Source organism: Procambarus clarkii, chromosome 21, assembly GCF_040958095.1.
Source record: "Procambarus clarkii isolate CNS0578487 chromosome 21, FALCON_Pclarkii_2.0, whole genome shotgun sequence".
Lineage (NCBI taxonomy): Eukaryota > Metazoa > Arthropoda > Malacostraca > Decapoda > Cambaridae > Procambarus > Procambarus clarkii.
Window position 1 is genome coordinate 23811553 of NC_091170.1, and position 23912 is coordinate 23835464.

The window sequence follows — 23912 nt, forward strand, 5'->3', positions numbered from 1 at the left end:
CAGCCACCACCCGCCACCACCACCAGCCGCCACCCGCCACCACCCACCACCACCCAGAACCACCCACCACCACCAGCCGCCACCACCCACCACCGCCGCCACCACCCACCACCACCAGCCGCCACGCCACCCGCCACCACCGCCAGCACCCGCCACCACCACCAGCCGCCACCCGCCGCCACCAGCCGCCACCACCACCACCAGCCGTCACCCACCACCACCAGCCGCCACCACCAGCCGCCACCACCCACCACCACCAGCCGCCACCCACCACCACCAGCCGTCACCCACCACCACCAGCCGCCACCCGCCACCACCACCCGCCACCACCAGCCGCCACCGCCAGCACCCACCACCAGCCGCCACCACCAGGCGCCACTGCCACCACCTACCACCACCAGCCGCCACCCGCCACCACCAGCCGCCACCGCCACCACCACCAGCCGCCACCCATAACCACCGCCACCACCACCCACTACCACCGCCACCACCCATCACCGCCGCCACCACCAGCCGCCACCACCACCACCACCAGCCGCCATCACCGCCACCACCACCGCCACCAGCCACCACCACCCATCACAGCCGCCGCCCCCCCGCCACCGCCCGCCACCGCCCACGACCTCCCACCACTACCGCCCGCCACCACCGCCGCCACTATCCGCCACCGCCACCACTGTCCGCCCGCCGCCACTGTCCGCCCGCCGCCACTGTCCGCCACAGCCGCCACTGTCCGCCCGCCGCCACTGTCCGCCCGCCGCCACTGTCCACCACCGCCGCCACTGTCCACCACCACCGCCACTGTCTGCCACCGCCGCCACTGTCCACCACCGCCGCCACTGTCCGCCACAGCCGCCACTGTCCGCCCGCCGCCACTGTCCCCCACCGCCGCCACTGTCCGCCCGCTGCCACTGTCCGCCACCGCCGCCACTGTCCGCCCGCCGCCACTGTCCGCCCGCCGCCACTGTCCGCCACCGCCGCCACTATCCGCCACCGCCGCCACTGTCCGCCACCGCCGCCACTGTCCGCCCGCCGCCACTGTCCGCCCGCCGCCACTATCTGCCACAGCCGCCACTCTCCGCCGTACAGCCTCCCCTCTCTCCGTTAGTAAATAATTATAATTGTTAGTAAATAATAAAAGAAATATAAATTATTAGATTTTTTTACCCTTAAATTGGTTTTAATATTTAAATTGAAAATAATAATATAATATAAAATAAAATATAATAAAAATAATAATATAATATAAAATAATATAATTTAATTTCAAGAAATTTAACTTTAAACACAAAGATGTGAAAAGGGTTCAGATTATAGGCTCAAACCTTTCACAAGAGATTCATATTGGTATATGAATGGATAATGAATGACTCATGTTAGGATTGTAAAGTTGCCACAACATCTGAAGTTAGTGTTAGATACGAAGGTTTTGGTTATTTGTTGTGGAAACCTATTTAAGTCCACACAATATCGTATCTGATACGATAAAACAAACGTTTCCAATCCTTTCAAATACTTTCCAGATATGTTGTGGCAACTTAAAATTGTTTGCTGGGTCTAAAGTTGTATAACTTCACTTGCGCATTTGGCAAGTTGTGCATCAAGCATAGACACAGAGTTCTCCCATATTAAAAGGGACTTGATAAAAAACGTAAAAGTGACCCCTTACTTGCTCTAGTTGCACTTGGGAGGTGGTAATCTTTAGGGTGTATAAATACTCCAAAATTTCCGTCTCTTTTAAGGGTCTGAGCGTGGTGCAGTGGGATAAAGGCGTTCCTGTTATGCCAGTTGCTGGAAGGCTTCTTTGCTGGCTAGTGTTTGAGTCTCCTGGTGGGAAAGTGTTCTAAAGTTGTATAACTTCACTTGCACGTTTAGGCAAGTTTTGCATCAAGCATAGACACAGAGTTCTCATACATTAAAAGGGACTTTATGAAAAACTTAAAAGTGACCCCTCACTTGGTCTAGGTACCCTTGGGAGGTGTTAATCTTTGGGGTGTAGAAATACTCCGAAATTACCGTCTCTTTTAAGGGTCTGAGCGTGGTGCAGTGGGTTAAAGGCGCACCTGCTATGCCAGTTGCTGGAAGGCTTCTGTGCTGGCTTGGGTTCGAGTCTCCTGGAGGGAAAGTGTTCTAAAGTTGTATACTTCACTTGCGCGTTTAGGCATGTTGTGAATCAAGCATAGACACAGAGTTCTCCCATATTAATGGGGACTTGATGAAAAACGAAAAAGTGACCCCTCACTTGCTCTTGCCCTTGCCCTTGGGAGATGGCAATCTATGGGGTGTATAAATACCCCGAAATTACCATCTCTTTTAAGGGTCTGAGCGTGGTGCAGTGGGTTAAAGGCGTACCTGTTATGCCAGTTGCTGGAAGGCTTCTGTGCTGTCTAGGTTTTGAGTCTCCTGGTGGGAAAGTGTTCTAAAGTTGTATAACTTCACTTGCACGTTTAGGCAAGTTGTGCATCAAGCATAGACACAGAGTTCTCCCATATTAACAGTGACTTGATAAAAAACGTAAGAGTGACCCCTTACTTGCTCTAGTTGAGCTTGGGAAGTGATAATCTTTAGGGTGTATAAATACTCCAAAATTTCCATCTCTTTTAAAGGTCTGAGCGTGGTGCAGTGGGTTAAAGGTGTACCTGTTATGCCAGTTGCTGGAAGGCTTCTCTGCTGGCTAGGGTTCGAGTCTCCTGGTGGGAAAGTGTTCTAAAGTTGTATACTTCACTTGCGCGTTTAGGCATGTTGTGAATCAAGCATAGACACAGAGTTCTCCCATATTAATGGGGACTTGATGAAAAACGTAAAAGTGACCCCTCACTTGCTCTTGCCCTTGCCCTTGGGAGATGGCAATCTATGGGGTGTATAAATACCCCGAAATTACCATCTCTTTTAAGGGTCTGAGCGTGGTGCAGTGGGTTAAAGGCGTACCTGTTATGCCAGTTGCTGGAAGGCTTCTGTGCTGGCTAGGTTTTGAGTCTCCTGGTGGGAAAGTGTTCTAAAGTTGTATAACTTCACTTGCGCATTTAGGCAAATTGTGCACCAAGCATAGACAAAGAGTTCTCATATATTAACAGCGACTTGATGAAAAACGTAAAAGTGACCCCTCACTTGCTCTAGTTGCCCTTGGGAGGTGGTAATCTTTGGGGTGTATAAATATTCCGAAATTACCGTCTCTTTTAAGGGTCTGAGCGTGGTGCAGTGGGTTAAAGGCGTACCTGTTATGCCAGTTGCTGGAAGGCTTTTGTGCAGGCTAGTGTTCGTGTCTCGTGGTGGGAAAGTGTTCTAAAGTTCTATAACTTCACTTGCACGTTTAGGCAAGTTGTGCATCAAGCATAGACACAGAGTTGTCCCATATTAAAAGGTACTTTATGAAAAACATAAAAGTGACCCCTCACTTCCTCTAGTTGCGCTTGGGAGGTGGTAATCTTTGGGGATATAAATACCCTGAAATTACCATCTCTTTTAAGGGTCTGAGCATGGTGCAGTGGGTTAAAGGCGTTCCTGTTATGACAGTTGCTGGAAGGCTTCTGTGCTTGCTTGGGTTCGAGTCTCCTGGTGGGAAAGTGTTCCAAAGTTGTATACTACACTTGCGCGTTTAGGCAAGTTGTGCCTCAAGCATAGACACAGAGTTCTCCCATATTAACAGGGACTTGATGAAAAACGTAAAAGTGATCTTTAACTTGCTCTAGTTGCCCTTGGGAGGTAGTAATCTTTGGGGTGTATAAATACTCCGAAATTACCATCTCTTTTAAGGGTCTGAGCGTGGTGCAGTGGGTTAAAGGCGTACCTGTTATGCCAGTTGCTGGAAGGCTTCTGTGCTGGCTTGGGTTCGAGTCTCCTGGTGGGAAAGTGTTCTAAAGTTGTATAACTTCACTTGCGCGTTTAGGCAAGTTGTGCATCAAGCATAGACACAGAGTTCTCCCATATTAAAAGGTACTTTATGAAAAACTTTAAAGGGACCCCTCACTTGCTCTAGTTGCGCTTGGGAGGTGGTAATCTTTATGGTGTATAAATACTCCGAAATTACCATCTCTTTTAAGAGTCTGAGCTTGGGGCAGTGGGTTAAGGGGGTACCTGTCATGCCAGTTGCTGGAAGGCTTCTCTGCTGGTAAGTGTTCGAGTCTCTTGATGGGAAAGTATTCTAAAGTTGTATATCTTCACTTGCGCATTTAGGCAAGTTGTGCATCAAGCATAGACAAAGAGTTCTCATATACTAACAGGGATCTGATGAAAAACGTAAAAGTGACCCCTCACTTGCTCTAGTTGCCCTTGGGAGGTGGTAATCTTTGGGGTGTATAAATACCCCGAAATTACCATCTCTTTTAAGGGTCTGAGCGTGGTGCAGTGGGTTAAAGTTGTATCTGTTGTGCCAGTTGCTGGAAGGCTTCTGTGCTGGCTAGTGTTTGAGTCTCCTGGTGGGAAAGTGTTCTAAAGTTGTATAACTTCACTTGCACGTTTAGGCAAGTTGTGCATCAAGCATAGACACAGAGTTCTCCCATATTAACAGTGACTTGATAAAAAACGTAAGAGTGACCCCTTACTTGCTCTAGTTGAGCTTGGGAGGTGATAATCTTTAGGGTGTATAAATACTCCAAAATTTCCATCTCTTTTAAAGGTCTGAGCGTGGTGCAGTGGGTTAAAGGTGTACCTGTTATGCCAGTTGCTGGAAGGCTTCTCTGCTGGCTAGGGTTCGAGTCTCCTGGTGGGAAAGTGTTCTAAAGTTCTATAACTTCACTTGCACGTTTAGGCAAGTTGTGCTTCAAGAATAGACACAGAGTTCTCCCATATTAAAAGGTACTTAATGAAAAACTTTAAAGTGACCCCTCACTTGCTCTAGTTGCGCTTGGGAGGTGGTAATCTTTAAGGTGTATAAATACTCCGAAATTACCATCTCTTTTAAGGGTCTGAGCTTGGGGCAGTGGGTTAAGGGCGTACCTGTCATGCCAGATGCTGGAAGGCTTCTCTGCTGGCAAGTGTTCGAGTCTTTTGATGGGAAAGTGTTCTAAAGTTGTATATCTTCACTTGCGCGTTTAGGCAAGTTGTGCATCAAGCATAGACAAAGAGTTCTCTTATATTAACAGGGACTTGATGAAAAACGTAAAAGTGACCCCTCACTTGCTCTAGTTGCCCTTGGGAGGTGGTAATCTTTGGGGTGTATAAATACCCCGAAATTACCATCTCTTTTACGGGTCTTAGCGTGGTGCAGTGGGTTAAAGTTGCATCTGTTATGCCAGTTGCTGGAAGTCTTCTGTGCTGGCTAGGGTTCGAGTCTCCTGGTGGGAAAGTGTTCTAAAGTTGTATAACATCACTTGCGCGCTTAGGCAAGTTGTGCATCAAGCATAGACACAGAGTTCTCATATATTAAAAGGGACTTTATGAAGAACTTAAAAGTGACCCCTCACTTGCTCTAGGTACCCTTGGGAGGTGTTAATCTTTGGGGTGTAGAAATACTCCGAAATTACCATCTTTTTTAAGGGTCTGAGCGTGGTGCAGTGGGTTAAAGGCGCACCTGTTATGCCAGTTGCTGGAAGGCTTCTGTGCTGGCTTGGGTTCGAATCTCCTGGAGGGAAAGTGTTCTAAAGTTCTATACTTCACTTGCGCGTTTAGGCATGTTGTGCATCAAGCATAGACACAGAGTTCTCCCATATTATTGGGGACTTGATGAAAAACGTAAAAGTGACCCCTCACTTGCTCTAGTTGCCCTTGGGAGGTGGCAATCTATGGGGTGTATAAATATCCCGAAATTACCATCTCTTTTAAGGGTCTGAGCGTGGTGCAGTGGGTTAAAGGCATACCTGTTATGCCAGTTGCTGGAAGGCTTCTGTGCTGGCTAGGTTTTGAGTCTCCTGGTGGGAAAGTGTTCTAAAGTTGTGTATCTTCACTTGCGCGTTTAGGCAAGTTGTGCAATAAGCATAGACAAACAGTTCTCATATATTAACAGCGACTTGATGAAAAACGTAAAAGTGACCCCTCACTTGCTCTAGTTGCCCTTGGGAGGTGGTAATATTTGGGGTGTATAAATATTCCGAAATTACCGTCTCTTTTAAGGATCTCAGCGTGGTGCAGTTGGATAAAGGCGTACCTGTTATGCCAGTTGCTGGAAGGCTTCTGTGCAGGCTAGGGTTCGTGTCTCGTGGTGGGAAAGTGTTCTAAAGTTCTATAACTTCACTTGCGCGTTTAGGCAAGTTGTGCATCAAGCATAGACACAGAGTTCTCTCATATTAAAAGGTACTTTATGAAAAACTTTAAAGTGACCCCTCACTTGCTCTAGTTGCCCTTGGGAGGTGGTAATCTTTAAGGTGCATAAATACTCTGAAATTACCATCTCTTTTAAGGGTCTGAGCGTGGTGCAGTGGGTTAAGGGCGTTCCTGTTATGCAAGTTGCTGGAAGGCTTCTGTGCTTGCTTGGGTTCGAGTCTCCTGGTGGGAAAGTGTTCTAAAGTTGTATACTTCACTTGCGCGTTTAGGCAAGTTGTGCCTCAAGCATAGACACAGAGTTCTCCCATATTAACAGGGACTTGATGAAAAACGTAAAAGTGACCTTTAACTTGCTCTAGTTGCCCTTGGGAGGTGGTAATCTTTGGGGTGTATAAATACTCCGAAATTACCATCTCTTTTAAGGGTCTGAGCATTTTGCAGTGGGTTATAGTTGTATCTGTTATGCCAGTTGCTGGAAGGCTTCTGTGCTGGCTAGTGGTTGAATCTCCTGGTGGGAAAGTGTTCTAAAGTTGTATGACTTCACTTGCGCGTTTAGGCAAGTTGTGCATCAAGCATAGACACAGAGTTCTCCCATATTAACAGTGACTTGATAAAAAACGTAAAAGTGACCCCTCACTTTCTCTAGTTGCGCTTGGGAGGTGGTAATCTTTAGGGTGTATAAATACTCCGAAATTACCATCTCTTTTAAGGGTCTGATCTTGGGGCAGTGGGTTAAGGGCGTACCTGTCATGCCAGTTGCTGGAAGGCTTCTCTGCTGGCAAGTGTTCGAGTCTCTTGATGGGAAAGTGTTCTAAAGTTGTATATCTTCACTTGCGCGTTTAGGCAAGTTGTGCATCAAGCATAGACAAAGAGTTCTCATATATTAACAGGGACTTGATGAAAAACGTAAAAGTGACCCCTCACTTGCTCTAGTTGACCATGGGAGGTGGTAATCTTTGGGGTGTATAAATACCCCGAAATTACCATCTCTTTTAAGGGTCTGAGCGTGGTGCAGTGGGTAAAAGTTGTATCTGTTATGCCAGTTGCTGGAAGTCTTCTGTGCTGGCTAGGGTTCGAGTCTCCTGGTGGGAAAGTGTTCTAATGTTGTATAACTTCACTTGCGCATTTAGGCAAGTTGTGCATCAAGCATAGACACAGAGTTCTCATATATTAAAAGGGACTTTATGAAAAACTTAAAAATGACCCCTCACTTGCTCTAGTTGCCCTTAGGAGGTGTTAATCTTTGGGGTGTAGAAATACTCCGAAAAAACCATCTTTTTTAAGGGTCTGAGCGTGGTGCAGTGGGTTAAAGGCGCACCTGTTATGCCTTATGCCAGTTGCTGGAAGGATTCTGTGCTGGCTTGGGTTCGATTCTCCTGGAGGGAAAGTGTTCTAAAGTTGTATACTTGACTTGCGTGTTTAGGCATGTTGTGCATCAAGCATAGACACAGAGTTCTCCCATATTAATGGGGACTTGATGAAAAACGTAAAAGTGACCCCTCACTTGCTCTAGTTGCCCTTGGGAGGTGGCAATCTTTGGGTGTATAAATACCCCGAAATTACCATCTCTTTTAAGGGTCTGAGCGTGGTGCAGTGGGTTAAAGGCGTACCTGTTATGCCAGTTGCTGGAAGGCTTCTGTGCTGGCTAGGTTTTGAGTCTCTTGGTGGGAAAGTGTTCTAAAGTTGTATAACTTCACTTGCGCGTTTAGGCAAATTGTGCACCAAGCATAGACAAAGAGTTCTCATATATTAACAGCGACTTGATGAAAAACGTAAAAGTGACCCCTCACTTGCTCTAGTTGCCCTTGGGAGGTGGTAATCTTTGGGTGTATAAATATTCCAAAATTACCGTCTCTCTTAAGGGTCTGAGCATGGTGCAGTGGGTTAAAGGCATACCTGTTATGCCAGTTGCTGGAAGGCTTCTGTGCAGGCTAGTGTTCGTGTCTCATGGTGGGAAAGTGTTCTAAAGTTCTATAACTTCACTTGCGCGTTTAGGCAAGTTGTGCATCAAGCATAGACACAGAGTTCTCCCATATTAATAGGGACTTGATGAAAAACGTAAAAGTGACCTTTAACTTGCTCTAGTTGCCCTTGGGAGGTGGTAATCTTTGGGGTGTATAAATACTCCGAAATTACCATCTCTTTTAAGGGTCTGAGAGTGGTGCAGTGGGTTATAGTTATATCTGTTATGCCAGTTGCTGGAAGTCTTCTGTGATGGCTAGGGTTTGAGTCTCCTGATGGGAAAGTGTTCTAAAGTTGTATGACTTCACATGCGCGTTTAGGCAAGTTGTGCATCAAGCATAGACACAGAGTTCTCATGTATTATTAGGTACTTGATGAAAAACGTAAAAGTGACCCCTCACTTGCTCTAGCTGCCCTTCTGAGGTAGTAATCTTTGGGGTGTATAAATACTCCGAAATTACCATCTCTTTCAAGGGTCAGAGCTTGGTGCAGTGGGTTAAGGGCGTACCTGTCATGCCAGTTGCTGGAAGGTTTCTGTGCTGGCTAGGGTTCGAGTCTCCTGGTGGGAAAGTGTTCTAAAGTTGTATAACTTCACTTACGTGTTTAGGCAAGTTGTGCATCAAGCGTAGACACAGAGTTCTCCCATATTAAAAGGGACTTGATGAAAAACGTAAAAGTGACCCCTCACTTCCTCTAGTTGCCCTAGGGAGGTGGGAATCTTTGGGGTGTATAAATACTCCGAAATTACCATCTCTTTTAAGCGTCTGAGCGTGGTTCAGTGGGTTAAAGACGTACCTGTTATGCCAGTTGCTGAAGGCTTCTCTGCTGGCTAGGGTTCGAGTCTCCTGGTGGGAAAGTGTTCTAAAAATGTATAACTTCACTTGCGCGTTTAGGCAAGTTGTACATCAAGCACAGACAAAGAGTTCTCATATATTAACAGGGACGTGATGAAAAACGTAAAAGTGACCCCTCACTTGCTCTAATTGCCCTAGGGAGGTGGGAATCTTTGGGGTGTATAAATACTCCAAAATTACCATCTCTTTTATGGGTCTGAGCGTGGTGCAGTGGGTTAAAGTTGTATCTGTTATGCCAGTTGCTGGAAGGCTTCTGTGCTGGCTAGTGTTCGAGTCTCCTGGTGGGAAAGTGTTCTAAAGTTGTATAACTTCACTTGCGTGTTTAGGCAAGTTGTGCATCAAGCATAGACACAGAGTTCTCCCATATTAACAGGGACTTGATAAAAAACGTAAAAGTGACCCCTTACTTGCTCTAGTTGCGCTTGGGAGGTAGAAATCTGTGGGGTGTGTAAATACTCCAAAATTTCCATCTCTTTTAAGGGTCTGAGCGTGGTGCAGTGGGTTAAAGGCGTACCTGTTATGCCAGTTGCTGGAAGGGTTCTCTGCTGGCTAGGGTTCGAGTCTCCTGGTGGGAAAGTGTTCTAAAAATGTATAACTTCACTTTCGCGTTTAGGCTAGTTGTGCATCAAGCATAGACACAGAGTACTCATATATTAACAGGTACTTGATGAAAAACGTAAAAGTGACCCCTCACTTGCTCTAGTTGCCCTTCTGAGGTGGTAATCTTTGGGGTGTATAAATACTCCGACATTACCATCTCTTTTAAGGGTCTGAGTGTGGTGCAGTGGGTTAAAGGCGTACTTGTTATGCCAGTTGCTAGAAGGCTTCTGTGCAGGCTAGGGTTCGTGTCTCGTGGTGGGAAAGTGTTCTAAAGTTCTATAACTTCACTTGCGCGTTTAGGCAAGTTGTGCATCAAGCATAGACACAGAGTTCTCCCATATTAAAATGTACTTTATGAAAAACTTTAAAGTGACCCTTCACTTGCTCTAGTTGCACTTGGGAGGTGGTAATCTTTAAGGTGTATAAATACTCCAATATTACCATCTCTTTTAAGGGTCTGAGCGTGGTGCAGTGGGTTAAAGACGTACCTGTTATGCCAGTTGCTGGACGGCTTCTCTGCTGGCTAGGGTTCGAGTCTCTTGGTAGGAAAGTGTTCTAAAGTTGTATATCTTCACTTGCGCGTTTAGGCAAGTTGTGCATCAAGCATAGACAAAGAGTTCTCATATATTAACAGGGACTTGATGAAAAACGTAAAAGTGACCCCTCACTTGCTCTAGTTGCCCTTCTGAGGTGGTAATCTTTGGGGTGTATAAATACTCCGAAATTACCATCTCTTTTAAGGGTCTGAGCGTGGTTCAGTGGGTTAAAGACGTACCTGTTATGCCAGTTGCTGGAAGGCTTCTCTTCTGGCTAGAGTTCGAGTCTCCTGGTGGGAAAGTGTTCTAATAATGTATAACTTCACTTGCGCATTTAGGCAAGTTGTGCATCAAGCATAAACAAAGAGTTCTCATATATTAACAGGAACTTGATGAAAAACGTAAAAGTGAACCCTCACTTGCCCTAGTGGCCCTTGGGAGGTGGTAATCTTTGGGGTGTACAAATACTCCGAAATTACCATCTCTTTTAAGGGTCTGAGTGTGGTGCAGTGGGTTAAAGTGGTATCTGTATTGCCGGTTGCTGGAAGGCTTCTGTGCTGGCTAGTGTTCGAGTCTCCTGGTGGGAAAGTGTTCAAAAGTTGTATAACTTCACTTGCGCATTTAGGCAAGTTGTGCATCAAGCATAGACACAGAGTTCTCCCATATTAACAGGGACTTGATAAAAAACGTAAAAGTGACCCCTTACTTGCTCTAGTTGTGCTTGGGAGGTGGTAATCTTTAGGGTGTATAAATACTCCAAAATTTCCATCTCTTTTAAGGGTCTGAGCGTGGTGCAGTGGGTTAAAGGCGTTCCTGTTATGCCAGTTGCTGGAAGGCTTCTCTGCCTTCTAGGGTTCGAGTCTCCTGGTAGGAGAGTGTTCTAAAAATGTTTAACTTCACTTGCGCGTTTAGGCAAGTTGTGCATCAAGCATAGACACAGAGTTCTCATATATTACCAGGTACTTGATGAAAAACGGAAAAGTGACCCCTCACTTGCTCTAGTTGCCATTCTTAGGTGGTAATCTTTGGGGTGTATAAATACCCCGAAATTACCATCTCTTTTAAGGGTCTGAGTATGGTGCAGTGGGTTTAAGGCGTACCTGTTATGCCAGTTGCTGGAAGGCTTTTGTGCTGGCTTGGGTTCGAGTCTCCTGGTGGGAAAGTGTTCTAAAGTTGTATACTTCACTTGCGTGTTTAGGCAAGTTTTGCATCAAGCATAGACACAGAGTTCTCCCATATTAACAGGGAGTTGATGAAAAACGTAAAAGTGACCCCTAACTTGCTCTAGTTGCCCTTGGGAGGTGGTAATCTTTGGGGTGTATAAATACTCCGAAATGACCATCTCTTTCAAGGGTCTGAGCTTGGTGTAGTGGGTTAAGGGCGTACCTGTCATGCCAGTTGCTGTAAGGTTTCTGTGCTGGCTAGGGTTCGAGTCTCCTGGTGGGAAAGTGTTCTAAAGTTGTATAACTTCACTTGCGCGTTTAGACAAGTTGTGCATCAAGCATAGACACAGAGTTCTCCCCTATTAAAAGGGACTTTATGAAAAATTTAAAAGTGACCCCTCACTTGCTCTAGTTGCCCTTAGGAGGTGGTAATCTTTGGGGTGTATAAATACTTCGAAATTACCATCTCTTTCAAGGGTCTGAGCTTGGTGTAATGGGTTAAGGGCGTACCTGTCATGCCAGTTGCTGGAAGGTTTCTGTGCTGGCTAGGGTTCGAGTCTCCTGGTGGGAAAGTGTTCTAAAGTTGTATAACTTCACTTGCGCGTTTAGGCCAGTTGTGCATCAAGCATAGACACAGAGTTCTCCCATATTAAAAGGTACGCTATGAAAAACGTAAAAGTGACCCCTCACTTGCTCTAGTTCCCCTTGTTAGGTGGTAATCTTTGGGGTGTATAAATGCTCCGAAAATACCATCTCTTTTAAGGGTCTGAGCGTGGTGGAGTGGGTTAAATTTGTATCTGTTATGCCAGTTGCTGGAAGGCTTCTGTGCTGGCTATTGTTCGAGTCTCCTATTGGGAAAGTGTTCTAAAGTTGTATAACTTCACTTGCGCGTTTAGGCAAGTTGTGCATCAAGCATAGACACAGAGTTCTCCCATATTAACAGGGACTTTATGAAAAACGTAAAAGTGACCCCTCACTTGCTCTAGTTGCCCTTAGGAGGTGGTAATCTTTGGGGTGTATAAATACTCCGAAAATACCATCTCTTTCAAGGGTCTAAGCTTGGTGTAGTGGGTTAAGGGCGTATTTGTCATGCCAGTTGCTGGAAGGTTTCTGTGCTGGCTAGGGTTCGAGTCTCCTGGTGGGAAAGTGTTCTAAAGTTGTATAACTTCACTTGCGCGTTTAGGCAAGTTGTGCATCAAGCATAGACACAGAGTTCTCCCATATTAAAAGGGACTTGATGAAAAACGTAAAAGTGACCCCTCACTTGCTCTAGTTGCCCTTGGGAGGTGGTAATCTTTAGGGTGTATAAATACTCCGAAATTACCATCTCTTTTAAGGGTCTGAGCGTGGTGCAGTGGGTTAAAGGCATACCTGTTATGCCAGTTGCCGGAAGGCTTCTGTGCTGGCTTGGGTTCGAGTCTCCTGGTGGGAAAGTGTTCTAAAGTTGTATACTTCACTTGTGCGTTTAGGCAAGTTGTGCATCAAGCATAGACACAGAGTTCTCCCATATTAAAAGGTACGCTATGAAAAACGTAAAAGTGACCCCTCACTTGCTCTAGTTGCAATTGGGAGGTGGTAATCTTTGGGGTGTATAAATACTCCAAAATTACCATCTCTTTTAAGGGTCTGAGCGTGGTGCAGTGGGTTAAAGACGTACCTGTTATGCCAGTTGCTGGAAGGCTTCTCTGCTGGCTAGGGTTCGAGTCTCTTGGTAGGAAAGTGTTCTAAAGTTGTGTATCTTCACTTGCGCGTTTAGGCAAGTTGTGCAATAAGCATAGACAAACAGTTCTCATATATTAACAGGGACTTGATGAAAAACGTAAAAGTGACCCCTCACTTGCTCTAGTTGCCCTTGGGAGGTGGTAATCTTTGGGGTGTATAAATACCCCGAAATTACCATCTCCTTTAAGGGTCTGAGTATGGTGCAGTGGGTTAAAGGCGTACCTGTTATGCCAGTTGCGGGAAGGCTTCTGTGCTGGCTTGGGTTCGAGTCTCCTGGTGGGAAAGTGTTCTAAAGTTGTTTACTTTACTTGCGTGTTTAGGCAAGTTTTGCATCAAGCATAGACACAGAGTTCTCCCATATTAACAGGGACTTGATGAAAAACGTAAAAGTGACCCCTAACTTGCTCTAGTTGCCCTTGGGAGGTGGTACTCTTTGGGGTGTATAAATACTCCGAAATGACCATCTCTTTCAAGGGTCTGAGCTTGGTGTAGTGGGTTAAGGGCGTACCTGTCATGCCAGTTGCTGTAAGGTTTCTGTGCTGGCTAGGGTTGGAGTCTCCTGGTGGGAAAGTGTTCTAAAGTTGTATAACTTCGCTTGCGCGTTTAGACAAGTTTTGCATCAAGCATAGACACAGAATTCTTCCCTATTAAAAGGGACTTTATGAAAAATTTAAAAGTGACACCTCACTTGCTCTAGTTGCCCTTAGGAGGTGGTAATCTTTGGGGTGTATAAATACTCCGAAATTACCATCTCTTTCAAGGGTCTGAGCTTGGTGTAGTGGGTTAAGGGCGTACCTGTCATGCCAGTTGCTGGAAGGTTTCTGTGCTGGCTAGGGTTCGAGTCTCCTGGTGGGAAAGTGTTCTAAAGTTGTATAACTTCACTTGCGCGTTTAGGCAAGTTGTGCATCAAGCATAGACACAGAGTTCTCCCATATTAAAAGGTACGCTATGAAAAACGTAAAAGTGACCCCTCACTTGCTCTAGTTCACCTTGTTAGGTGGTAATCTTTGGGGTGTATAAATGCTCCGAAAATACCATCTCTTTTAAGGGTCTGAGCGTGGTGGAGTGGGTTAAATTTGTATCTGTTATGCCAGTTGCTGGAAGGCTTCTGTGCTGGCTATTGTTCGAGTCTCCTATTGGGAAAGTGTTCTAAAGTTGTATAACTTCACTTGCGCGTTTAGGCAAGTTGTGCATCAAGCATAGACACAGAGTTCTCCCATATTAACAGGGACTTGATGAAAAACGTAAAAGTGACCCCTCACTTGCTCTAGTTGCCCTTGGGAGGTGGTAATCTTTGGGGTGTATAAATACTCCAAAATTACCATCTCTTTTAAAGGTCTGAGCGTGGTGCAGTTGGTTAAGGGCGTACCTGTTATGCCAGTTGCTGGAAGGCTTCTGTGCTGGCTAGGGTTCGAGTCTCCTGGTGGGAAAGTGTTCTAAAGTTATATAACTTCACTTGCGCATTTAGGCAAGTTGTGCATCAAGCATAGACACAGAGTTCTCATATATTAACAGGGACTTGATAAAAAACGTACAAGTGACCCCTTAGTTGCTCTAGTTGTCCTTGGGAGGTGGTAATCATTGGGGTGTATAAATACTCCGAAATTACCATTTCTTTTAAGGGTCTGAGCGTGGTGCAGTGGGTTAAAGTTGTATCTTTTATGCCAGTTGCTGGAAGGCTTCTGTGCTGGCTAGGGTTCGAGTCTCCTGGTGGGAAAGTGTTCTAAAGTTGCATAACTTCACTTGCGCGTTTAGGCAATTTGTGCATCAAGCATAGACACAGAGTTCTCCCATATTAAAAGGTACCCTATGAAAAACTTTTAAGTGACCCCTCACTTGCTCTAGTTGCCCTTGGGAGGTGGAAATGTTTGGGGTGTATAAATACTCCAAAATTACCATCTCTTTTAAGGGTCTGAGCGTGGTGCAGTGGGTTAAGGGCATCCCTGTCATGCCAGTTGCTGGAAGGCTTCTGTGCTGGCTAGGGTTCGAGTCTCCTGGTGGGAAAGTGTTCTAAAGTTGTATAACTTCACATGCGCATATAGGCAAGTTGTGCATCAAGCATAGACACAGAGTTCTCCCATATTAAAAGGGACTTGATGAAAAACGTAAAAGTGACCACTCACTTGCTCTAATTGCGCTTGGGAGGTGGTAATCTTTAGGGTGTATAAATACTCCGAAATGACCATCTCTTTTAAGGGTTTGAGCGTGGTGCAGTGGGTTAAAGACGTACCTGTTATGCCAGTTGTTGGAAGGCTTCTGTGCTGGCTAGTGTTTGAGTCTCCTGGTGGGAAAGTGTTCTAAAGTTGTATAACTTCACTTGCACGTTTAGGCAAGTTGTGCATCAAGCATAGACACAGAGTTCTCTCATATTAACAGTGACTTGATAAAAAACGTAAAAGTGACCCCTTACTTGCTCTAGTTGAGCTTGGGAGGTGGTAATCTTTAGGGTGTATAAATACTCCAAAATTTCCATCTCTTTTTAAGGGTCTAAGCGTGGTGCAGTGGGTTAAAGGCAAACCTGTTATGCCAGTTGCTGGAAGGCTTCTGTGCTGGCTAGGTTTTGAGTCTCCTGGTGGGAAAGTGTTCTAAAGTTTTGTAACTTCACTTGCACGTTTAGGCAAATTGTGCACCAAGCATAGACAAAGAGTTCTCATATATTAACAGCGACTTGATGAAAAACGTAAAAGTGACCCCTCACTTGCTCTAGTTGCCCTTGGGAGGTGGTAATCTTTGGGGTGTATAAATATTCCGAAATTACCGTCTCTTTTAAGAGTCTGAGCGTGGTGCAGTGGGTTAAAGGCGTACCTGTTATGCCAGTTGCTGGAAAGCTTCTGTTCAGGCTAGTGTTCGTGTCTCGTGGTGGGAAAGTGTTCTAAAGTTCTATAACTTCACTTGCGCATTTAGGCAAGTTGTGCATCAAGAATAGACACAGAGTTCTCCCATATTAAAAGGGACTTTATGAAAAACTTAAAAGTGACCCCTCACTTGCTCTAGTTGCCCTTGGGAGGTGGTAATCTTTGGGGTGTATAAATACTCCGAAATTACCATCTCTTTCAAGGGTCTGAGCTTGGTGTAGTGGGTTAAGGGCGTACCTGTCATGCCAGTTGCTGGTAGGTTTCTGTGCTGGCTAGGGTTCGAGTCTCTTGGTGGGAAAGTGTTCTAAAGTTGTATACTTCACTTGCGCGTTTAGGCAAGTTGTGCATCAAGCATAGACACAGCGTTCTCCCATATTAACAGGGACTTGATGAAAAACGTAAAAGTGACCCCTAACTTGCTCTAGTTGCCCTTGGGAGGTGGTAATCTTTGGGGTGTATAAATACTCCGAAATTACCATCTCTTTTAAGGGTCTGAGCGTGGTGCAGTGGGTTAAAGTTGTATCTGTTATGCCAGTTGCTGGAAGTCTTCTGTGGTGGCTAGGGTTTGAGTCTCCTGGTGGGAAAGTGTTCTAAAGTTGTATAACTTCACTTGCGCGTTTAGGCAAGTTGTGCATCAAGCATAGACACAGAGTTCTCCCATATTAAAAGGGACTTTATGAAAAACTTAAAAGTGACCCCTCACTTGCTCTAGTTGCCCTTGGGAGGTGGTAATGTTTGGGGTGTATAAATACTCCGAAATTACCATCTCTTTCAAGGGTCTGAGCTTGGTGTAGTGGGTTAAGGGCGTACCTGTCATGCCAGTTGCTGGAAGGTTTCTGTGCTGGCTAGGGTTCGAGTCTCCGTATGGGAAAGTGTTCTAAAGTTGTATAACTTCACTTGCGCGTTTAGGCAAATTGTGCATCAAGCATAGACACAGAGTTCTCCAATATTAAAAGGGACTTGATGAAAAACGTAAAAGTGACCCCTCACTTGCTCTAGTTGCGCTTGGGAGGTGGTTATCTTTAGGGTGTATAAATACTCCGAAATTACCATCTCTTTTAAGGGTCTGAGCGTGGTTCAGTGGGTTAAAGACGTACCTGTTATTCCAGTTGTTGGAAGGCTTCTCTTCTGGCTAGGGTTCGAGTCTCCTGGAGGGAAAGTGTTCTAAAGTTGTATACTTCACTTGCGCGTTTAGGCATGTTGTGCATCAAGCATAGACACAGATTTCTCCCATATTAATGGGGACTTGATGAAAAACGTAAAAGTGACCCCTCACTTGCTCTAGTTGCCCTTGGGAGGTGGCAATCTTTGGGGTGTATAAATACCCCGAAATTACCATCTCTTTTAAGGGTCTGAGCGTGGTGCAGTGGGTTAAAGGCGTACCTGTTATGCCAGTTGCTGGAAGGCTTCTGTGCTGGCTAGGTTTTTAGTCTCCTGGTGGGAAAGTGTTCTAAAATTGTATAACTTCACTTGCGCGTTTAGGCAAATTGTGCACCAAGCATAGACAAAGAGTTCTCATATATTAACAGCGACTTGATGAAAAACGAAAAAGTGACCCCTCACTTGCTCTAGTTGCCCTTGGGAGGTGGTAATCTTTGGGGTGTATAAATATTCCGAAATTACCGTCTCTCTTAAGGGTCTGAGCGTGGTGCAGTGGGTTAAAGGCGTACCTGTTATGCCAGTTGCTGGAAGGCTTCTGTGCAGGCTAGTGTTCGTGTCTCGTGATGGGAAAGTGTTCTAAAGTTCTATAACTTCACTTGCTCGTTTAGGCAAGTTGTGCATCAAGCATAGACACAGAGTTCTCCCATATTAACAGGGACTTGATGAAAACCGTAAAAGTGACCTTTAACTTGCTCTAGTTGCCCTTGGGAGGTGGTAATCTTTGGGGTGTATAAATACGCCGAAATTACCATCTCTTTTAAGGGTCTGAGAGTGGTGCAGTGGGGTATAGTTGTATCTGTTATGCCAGTTGCTGGAAGTCTTCTGTGATGGCTAGGGTTTGAGTCTCCTGATGGGAAAGTGTTCTAAAGTTGTATGACTTCACTTGCGCGTTTAGGCAAGTTGTGCGTCAAGCATAGACACAGAGTTCTCATATATTAACAGGTACTTGATGAAAAACGTAAAAGTGACCCCTCACTTGCTCTAGTTTCCCTTCTGAGGTTGTAATCTTTGGGGTGTATAAATACTCCGAAATTACCATCTCTTTTAAGGGTCTGAGCGTGGTTCAGTGGGTTAAAGACGTACCTGTTATGGAAGTTGCTGGAAGGCTCTTCTGCTGGCTAGGGTTCGAGTCTCCTGGTGGGAAAGTGTTCTAAAAATGTATAAATTCTCTTGCGCGTTTAGGCAAGTTGTGCATCAAGCATAGACAAAGAGTTTTCATATATTAAGAGGGACTTGATGAAAAACTTAAAAGTGACCCCTCATTTGCTCTAGTTGCCCTAGGGAGGTGGGAATCTTTGGGGTGTATAAATACTCCGAAATTACCATCTCTTTTATGGGTCTGAGCGTGGTGCAGTGGGTTAAAGTTGTATCTGTTATGCCAGTTGCTAGAAGGCTTCTGTGCTGGCTAGTGTTCGAGTCTCCTGGTGGGAAAGTGTTCTAAAGTTGTATAACTTCACTTGTGCGTTTAGGCAAGTTGTGCATCGAGCATAGACACAGTGTTCTCCCACATTAACAGGGACTTGATAAAAAACGTAAAAGTGACCCCTTACTTGCTCTAGTTGCGCTTGGGAGGTGGTAATCTTTAGGGTGTATAAATACTCCAAAATTTTCATCTCTTTCAAGGGTCTGAGCGTGGTGCAGTGGGTTAAAGGCGTACCTGTTATGCCAGTTGCTGGAAGGCTTCTCTGCTGGCTAGGGTTCGAGTCTCCTGGTGGGAAAGTGTTCTAAAAATGTATAACTTCACTTGCGCGTTTAGGCAAGTTGTGCATCAAGCATAGACACAGAGTTCTCATATATTAACAGGTACTTGATGAAAAACGTAAAAGTGACCCCTCACTTGCTCTTGTTGCCCTTCTGAGGTGGTATTCTTTGGGGTGTATAAATACTTCGAAATTACCATCTCTTTTAAGGGTCTGAGCGTGGTGCAGTGGGTTATAGTTGTATCTGTTATGCCAGTTGCTGGAAGTCTTCTGTGATGGCTAGGGTTTGAGTCTCCTGGTGGGAAAGTGTTCTAAAGTTGTATGACTTCAGTTGCGGGTTTAGGCCAGTTGTGCATCAATCATAGACACAGAGTTCTCCCATATTAAAAGGGACTTTATGAAAAACTTAAAAGTGACCCCTCACTTTCTCTAGTTGCCCTTGGGAGGTGGTAATCTTTGGGGTGTATAAATACTTCGAAATTACCATCTCTTTCAAGGGTCTGAGCTTGTGCAGTGGGTTAAAGGCGTACCTGTTATGCCATTTGCTGGAAGGCTTTTGTGCTGGCTAGGGTTCGAGTCTCCTGGTGGGAAAGTGTTCTAAAGATGTATAACTTCACTTGTGCGTTTAGGCAAGTTGTGCATCAAGCATAGACACAGAGTTCTCCCATATTAAATGGGACTTGATGAAAAACTTAAAAGTGACCCCTCACTTGCTCTAGTTGCGCTTGGGAGGTGGTAATCTTTAGGGAGTATAAATACTCCGAAATTACCATCTCTTTTAAGGGTATGAGCGTGGTTCAGGTGGTTAAAGACGTACCTGTTATGCCAGTTGCTGGAAGGCTTCCCTGCTATCTAGGGTTCGAGTCTCTTGGTGGGAAAGTGTTCTAAAGTTGTATAACTTCACTTGCGTGTTTAGGCAAATTGTGCATCAAGCATAGACAAAGAGTTCTCCCATATAGACAGGGACTTGATGAAAAACGTAAAAGTGACACCTCTCTTGCTCTAGTTGCCCTTGGGAGGTGGTAATCTTTGGGGTGTATAAATACTCCGAAATTACCATCTCTTTTAAGGGTCTGAGCGTGGTGCAATGGGATAAAGGCGTACCTCTTATGCCAGTTGCTGGAAGGCTTTTGTGCTGGCATGGGTTCGAGTCTCCTGGTGGGAAAGTGTTCTAAAGTTGTATAACTTCACTTGCGCATTTAGGCAAGTTGTGCATCAAGCACAGACACAGAGTTCTCCCATATTAACAGGGACTTGATAAAAAAGGTAAAAGTGACCCCTTACTTGCTCTAGTTGCACTTGGGAGGTGGTAATCTTTGGGGTGTATAAATACTCTAAAATTTCCATCTCTTTTAAGGGCCTGAGTGTGGTGCAGTGGATTAAAGTTGTGTCTGTTATGACAGTTGCTGGAAGGCTTCTGTGCTGGCTAGTGTTTGAGTCTCCTGGTGGGAAAGTGTTCTAAAGTTGTATAACTTCACTTGCGCGTTTAGGCAAGTTGTGCATCAAGCATAGACACAGAGTTCTCCAATATTAAAAGGGACTTGATGAAAAACGTAAAAGTGACCCCTCACTTGCTCTAGTTGTGCTTGGGAGGTGGTTATCTTTAGGGTGTATAAATACTCCGAAATTACCATCTCTTTAAAGGGTCTGAGCGTTGTGCAGTGGGATAAAGGCGTACCTATTAAGCCAGTTGCTGGAAGGCTTCTGTGCAGGCTAGGGTTCGTGTCTCGTTGTAGGAAAGTGTTCTATAGTTCTATAAATTCACTTGCGCGTTTAGGCAAGTTGTGCATCAAGCATAGACACAGAGTTCTCATATATTAACAGGTACTTTATGAAAAACTTTAAAGTGACCCCACACTTGCTCTAGTTGCGCTTGGGAGGTGGTAATCTTTAAGGTGTATAAATACTCCGAAATTACCATCTCTTTTAAGGGTCTGAGCGTGGTGCAGTGGGTAAAGACGTACCTATTATGCCAGTTGCCGGAAGGCTTCTCTACTGGCTAGGGTTCTAGTCTCTTGGTGGGAAAGTGTTTTAAAGTTGTATATCTTCACTTGCGCGTTTAGGCAAGTTGTGCATCAAGCATAGACACAGAGTTTTCATATATTAACAGGTACTTGATGAAAAACGTAAAAGTGACCCCTCACTTGCTCTATTTGCCCTTCTGAGGTGGTAATCTTTGGGGTGTATAAATACTCCGAAATTACCATCTCTTCTAAGGGTGTGAGCGTGGTGCAGTGGGTTAAAGTTGTATCTGTTATGCCAGTTTCTGGAAGTCTTCTGTGCTGGCTAGGGTTCGAGTCTCCTGGTGGGGAAGTGTTCTAAAGTTGTATAACTTCACTTGCGCGTTTAGGCAAGTTGTGCATCATGCATAGACACAGAGTTCTCATATATTAAAAGAGACTTTATGAAAAACTTAAAAGTGACCCCTCACTTGGTCTAGGTACCCTTGGGAGGTGTTAATCTTTGGGGTGTAGAAATACTCCGAAATTACCATCTTTTTTAAGGGTCTGAGCGTGGTGCAGTGGGTTAAAGGCGCACCTGTTATGCCAGTTTCTGGAAGGCTTCTGTGCTGGCTTGGGTTCGAGTCTCCTGGAGGGAAAGTGTTCTAAAGTTGTATACTTCACTTGCGCGTTTAGGCATGTTGTGCATCAAGCATAGACACAGATTTCTCCCATATTAATCGGGACTTGATGAAAAACGTAAAAGTGACCCCTCACTTGCTCTAGTTGCCCTTGGGAGGTGGCAATCTTTGGGGTGTATAAATACCCCGAAATTACCATCTCTTTTAAGGGTCTAAGCGTGGTGCAGTGGGTTAAAGGCGTACCTGTTATGCCAGTTGCTGGAAGGCTTCTGTGCTGGCTAGGTTTTTAGTCTCCTGGTGGGAAAGTGTTCTAAAGTTGTATAACTTCACTTGCGCGTTTAGGCAAATTGTGCACCAAGCATAGACAAAGAGTTCTCATATATTAACAGCGACTTGATGAAAAACGAAAAAGTGACCCCTCACTTGCTCTAGTTGCCCTTGGGAGGTGGTAATCTTTGGGGTGTATAAATATTCCGAAATTACCGTCTCTCTTAAGGGTCTGAGCGTGGTGCAGTGGGTTAAAGGCGTACCTGTTATGCCAGTTGCTGGAAGGCTTCTGTGCAGGCTAGTGTTCGTGTCTCGTGATGGGAAAGTGTTCTAAAGTTCTATAACTTCACTTGCTCGTTTAGGCAAGTTGTGCATCAAGCATAGACACAGAGTTCTCCCATATTAACAGGGACTTGATGAAAACCGTAAAAGTGACCTTTAACTTGCTCTAGTTGCCCTTGGGAGGTGGTAATCTTTGGGGTGTATAAATACGCCGAAATTACCATCTCTTTTAAGGGTCTGAGAGTGGTGCAGTGGGTTATAGTTGTATCTGTTATGCCAGTTGCTGGAAGTCTTCTGTGATGGCTAGGGTTTGAGTCTCCTGATGGGAAAGTGTTCTAAAGTTGTATGACTTCACTTGCGCGTTTAGGCAAGTTGTGCGTCAAGCATAGACACAGAGTTCTCATATATTAACAGGTACTTGATGAAAAACGTAAAAGTGACCCCTCATTTGCTCTAGTTGCCCTAGGGAGGTGGGAATCTTTGGGGTGTATAAATACTCCGAAATTACCATCTCTTTTATGGGTCTGAGCGTGGTGCAGTGGGTTAAAGTTGTATCTGTTATGCCAGTTGCTGGAAGGCTTCTGTGCTGTCTAGTGTTCGAGTCTCCTGGTGGGAAAGTGTTCTAAAGTTGTATAACTTCACTTGCGCGTTTAGGCAAGTTGTGCATCGAGCATAGACACAGAGTTCTCCCATATTAACAGGGACTTGATAAAAAACGTAAAAGTGACCCCTTACTTGCTCTAGTTGCGCTTGGGAGGTGGTAATCTTTATGGTGTATAAATACTCCAAAATTTCCATCTCTTTTAAGGGTCTGAGCGTGGTGCAGTAAGTTAAAGGCGTACCTGTTATGCCAGGTGCTGGAAGGCTTCTCTGCTGGCTAGGGTTCGAGTCTCCTAGTGGGAAAGTGTTCTAAAAATGTATAACTTCACTTGCGCGTTTAGGCAAGTTGTGCATCAAACATAGACACAGAGTTCTCATATATTAACAGGTACTTGATGAAAAACGTAAAAGTGACCCCTCACTTGCTCTAGTTGCCCTTCTGAGGTGGTATTCTTTGGGGTGTATAAATACTTCGAAATTACCATCTCTTTTAAGGGTCTGAGCGTGGTGCAGTGGGTTAATGGCGTACCTATTATGCCAGTTGCTAGAAGGTTTCTGTCCAGGCTAGGGTTCGTGTCTCGTGGTGGGAAAGTGTTCTAAAGTTCTATAACTTCACTTGCGCGTTTAGGCAAGTTGTGCATCAAGCATAGACACAGAGTTCTCCCATATTAAAAGGTACTTTATGAAAACTTTTAAATTGACCCCTCACTTGCCCTAGTTGCGCTTGGGAGGTGGTAATCTTTAAGGTGTATAAATACTCCGAAATTACCATCTCTTTTAAGGGTCTGAGCATGGTGCAGTGGGTTAAAGACATGCCAGTAGCTGGAAGGCTTCTCTGCTGGCTAGTGTTCGAGTCTCTTGGTAGGAAAGTGTTCTAAAAATGTATAACTTCACTTGCGCGTTTAGGCAAGTTCTGAATCAAGCATAGACAAAGAGTTCTCATATATTAACAGGTACTCGATGAAAAACGTAAAAGTGACCCCTCACTTGCTCTAGTTGCCCTTCTGAGGTGGTAATCTTTGGGGTGTATAAATACTCCGAAATTACCATCTCTTTTAAGGGTCTGAGCGTGGTGCAGTGGGTTATAGTTGTATCTGTTATGCCAGTTGCTGGAAGTCTTCTGTGATGGCTAGGGTTTGAGTCTCCTGGTGGGAAAGTGCTCTAAAGTTGTATGACTTCAGTTGCGGGTTTAGGCCAGTTGTGCATCAAGCATAGACACAGAGTTCTCCCATATTAAAAGGGACTTTATGAAAAACTTAAAAGTGACCCCTCACTTTCTCTAGTTGCCCTTGGGAGGTGGTAATCTTTGGGGTGTATAAATACTTCGAAATTACCATCTCTTTCAAGGGTCTGAGCTTGTGCAGTGAGTTAAAGGCGTACCTGTTATGCCATTTGCTGGAAGGCTTTTGTGCTGGCTAGGGTTCGAGTCTC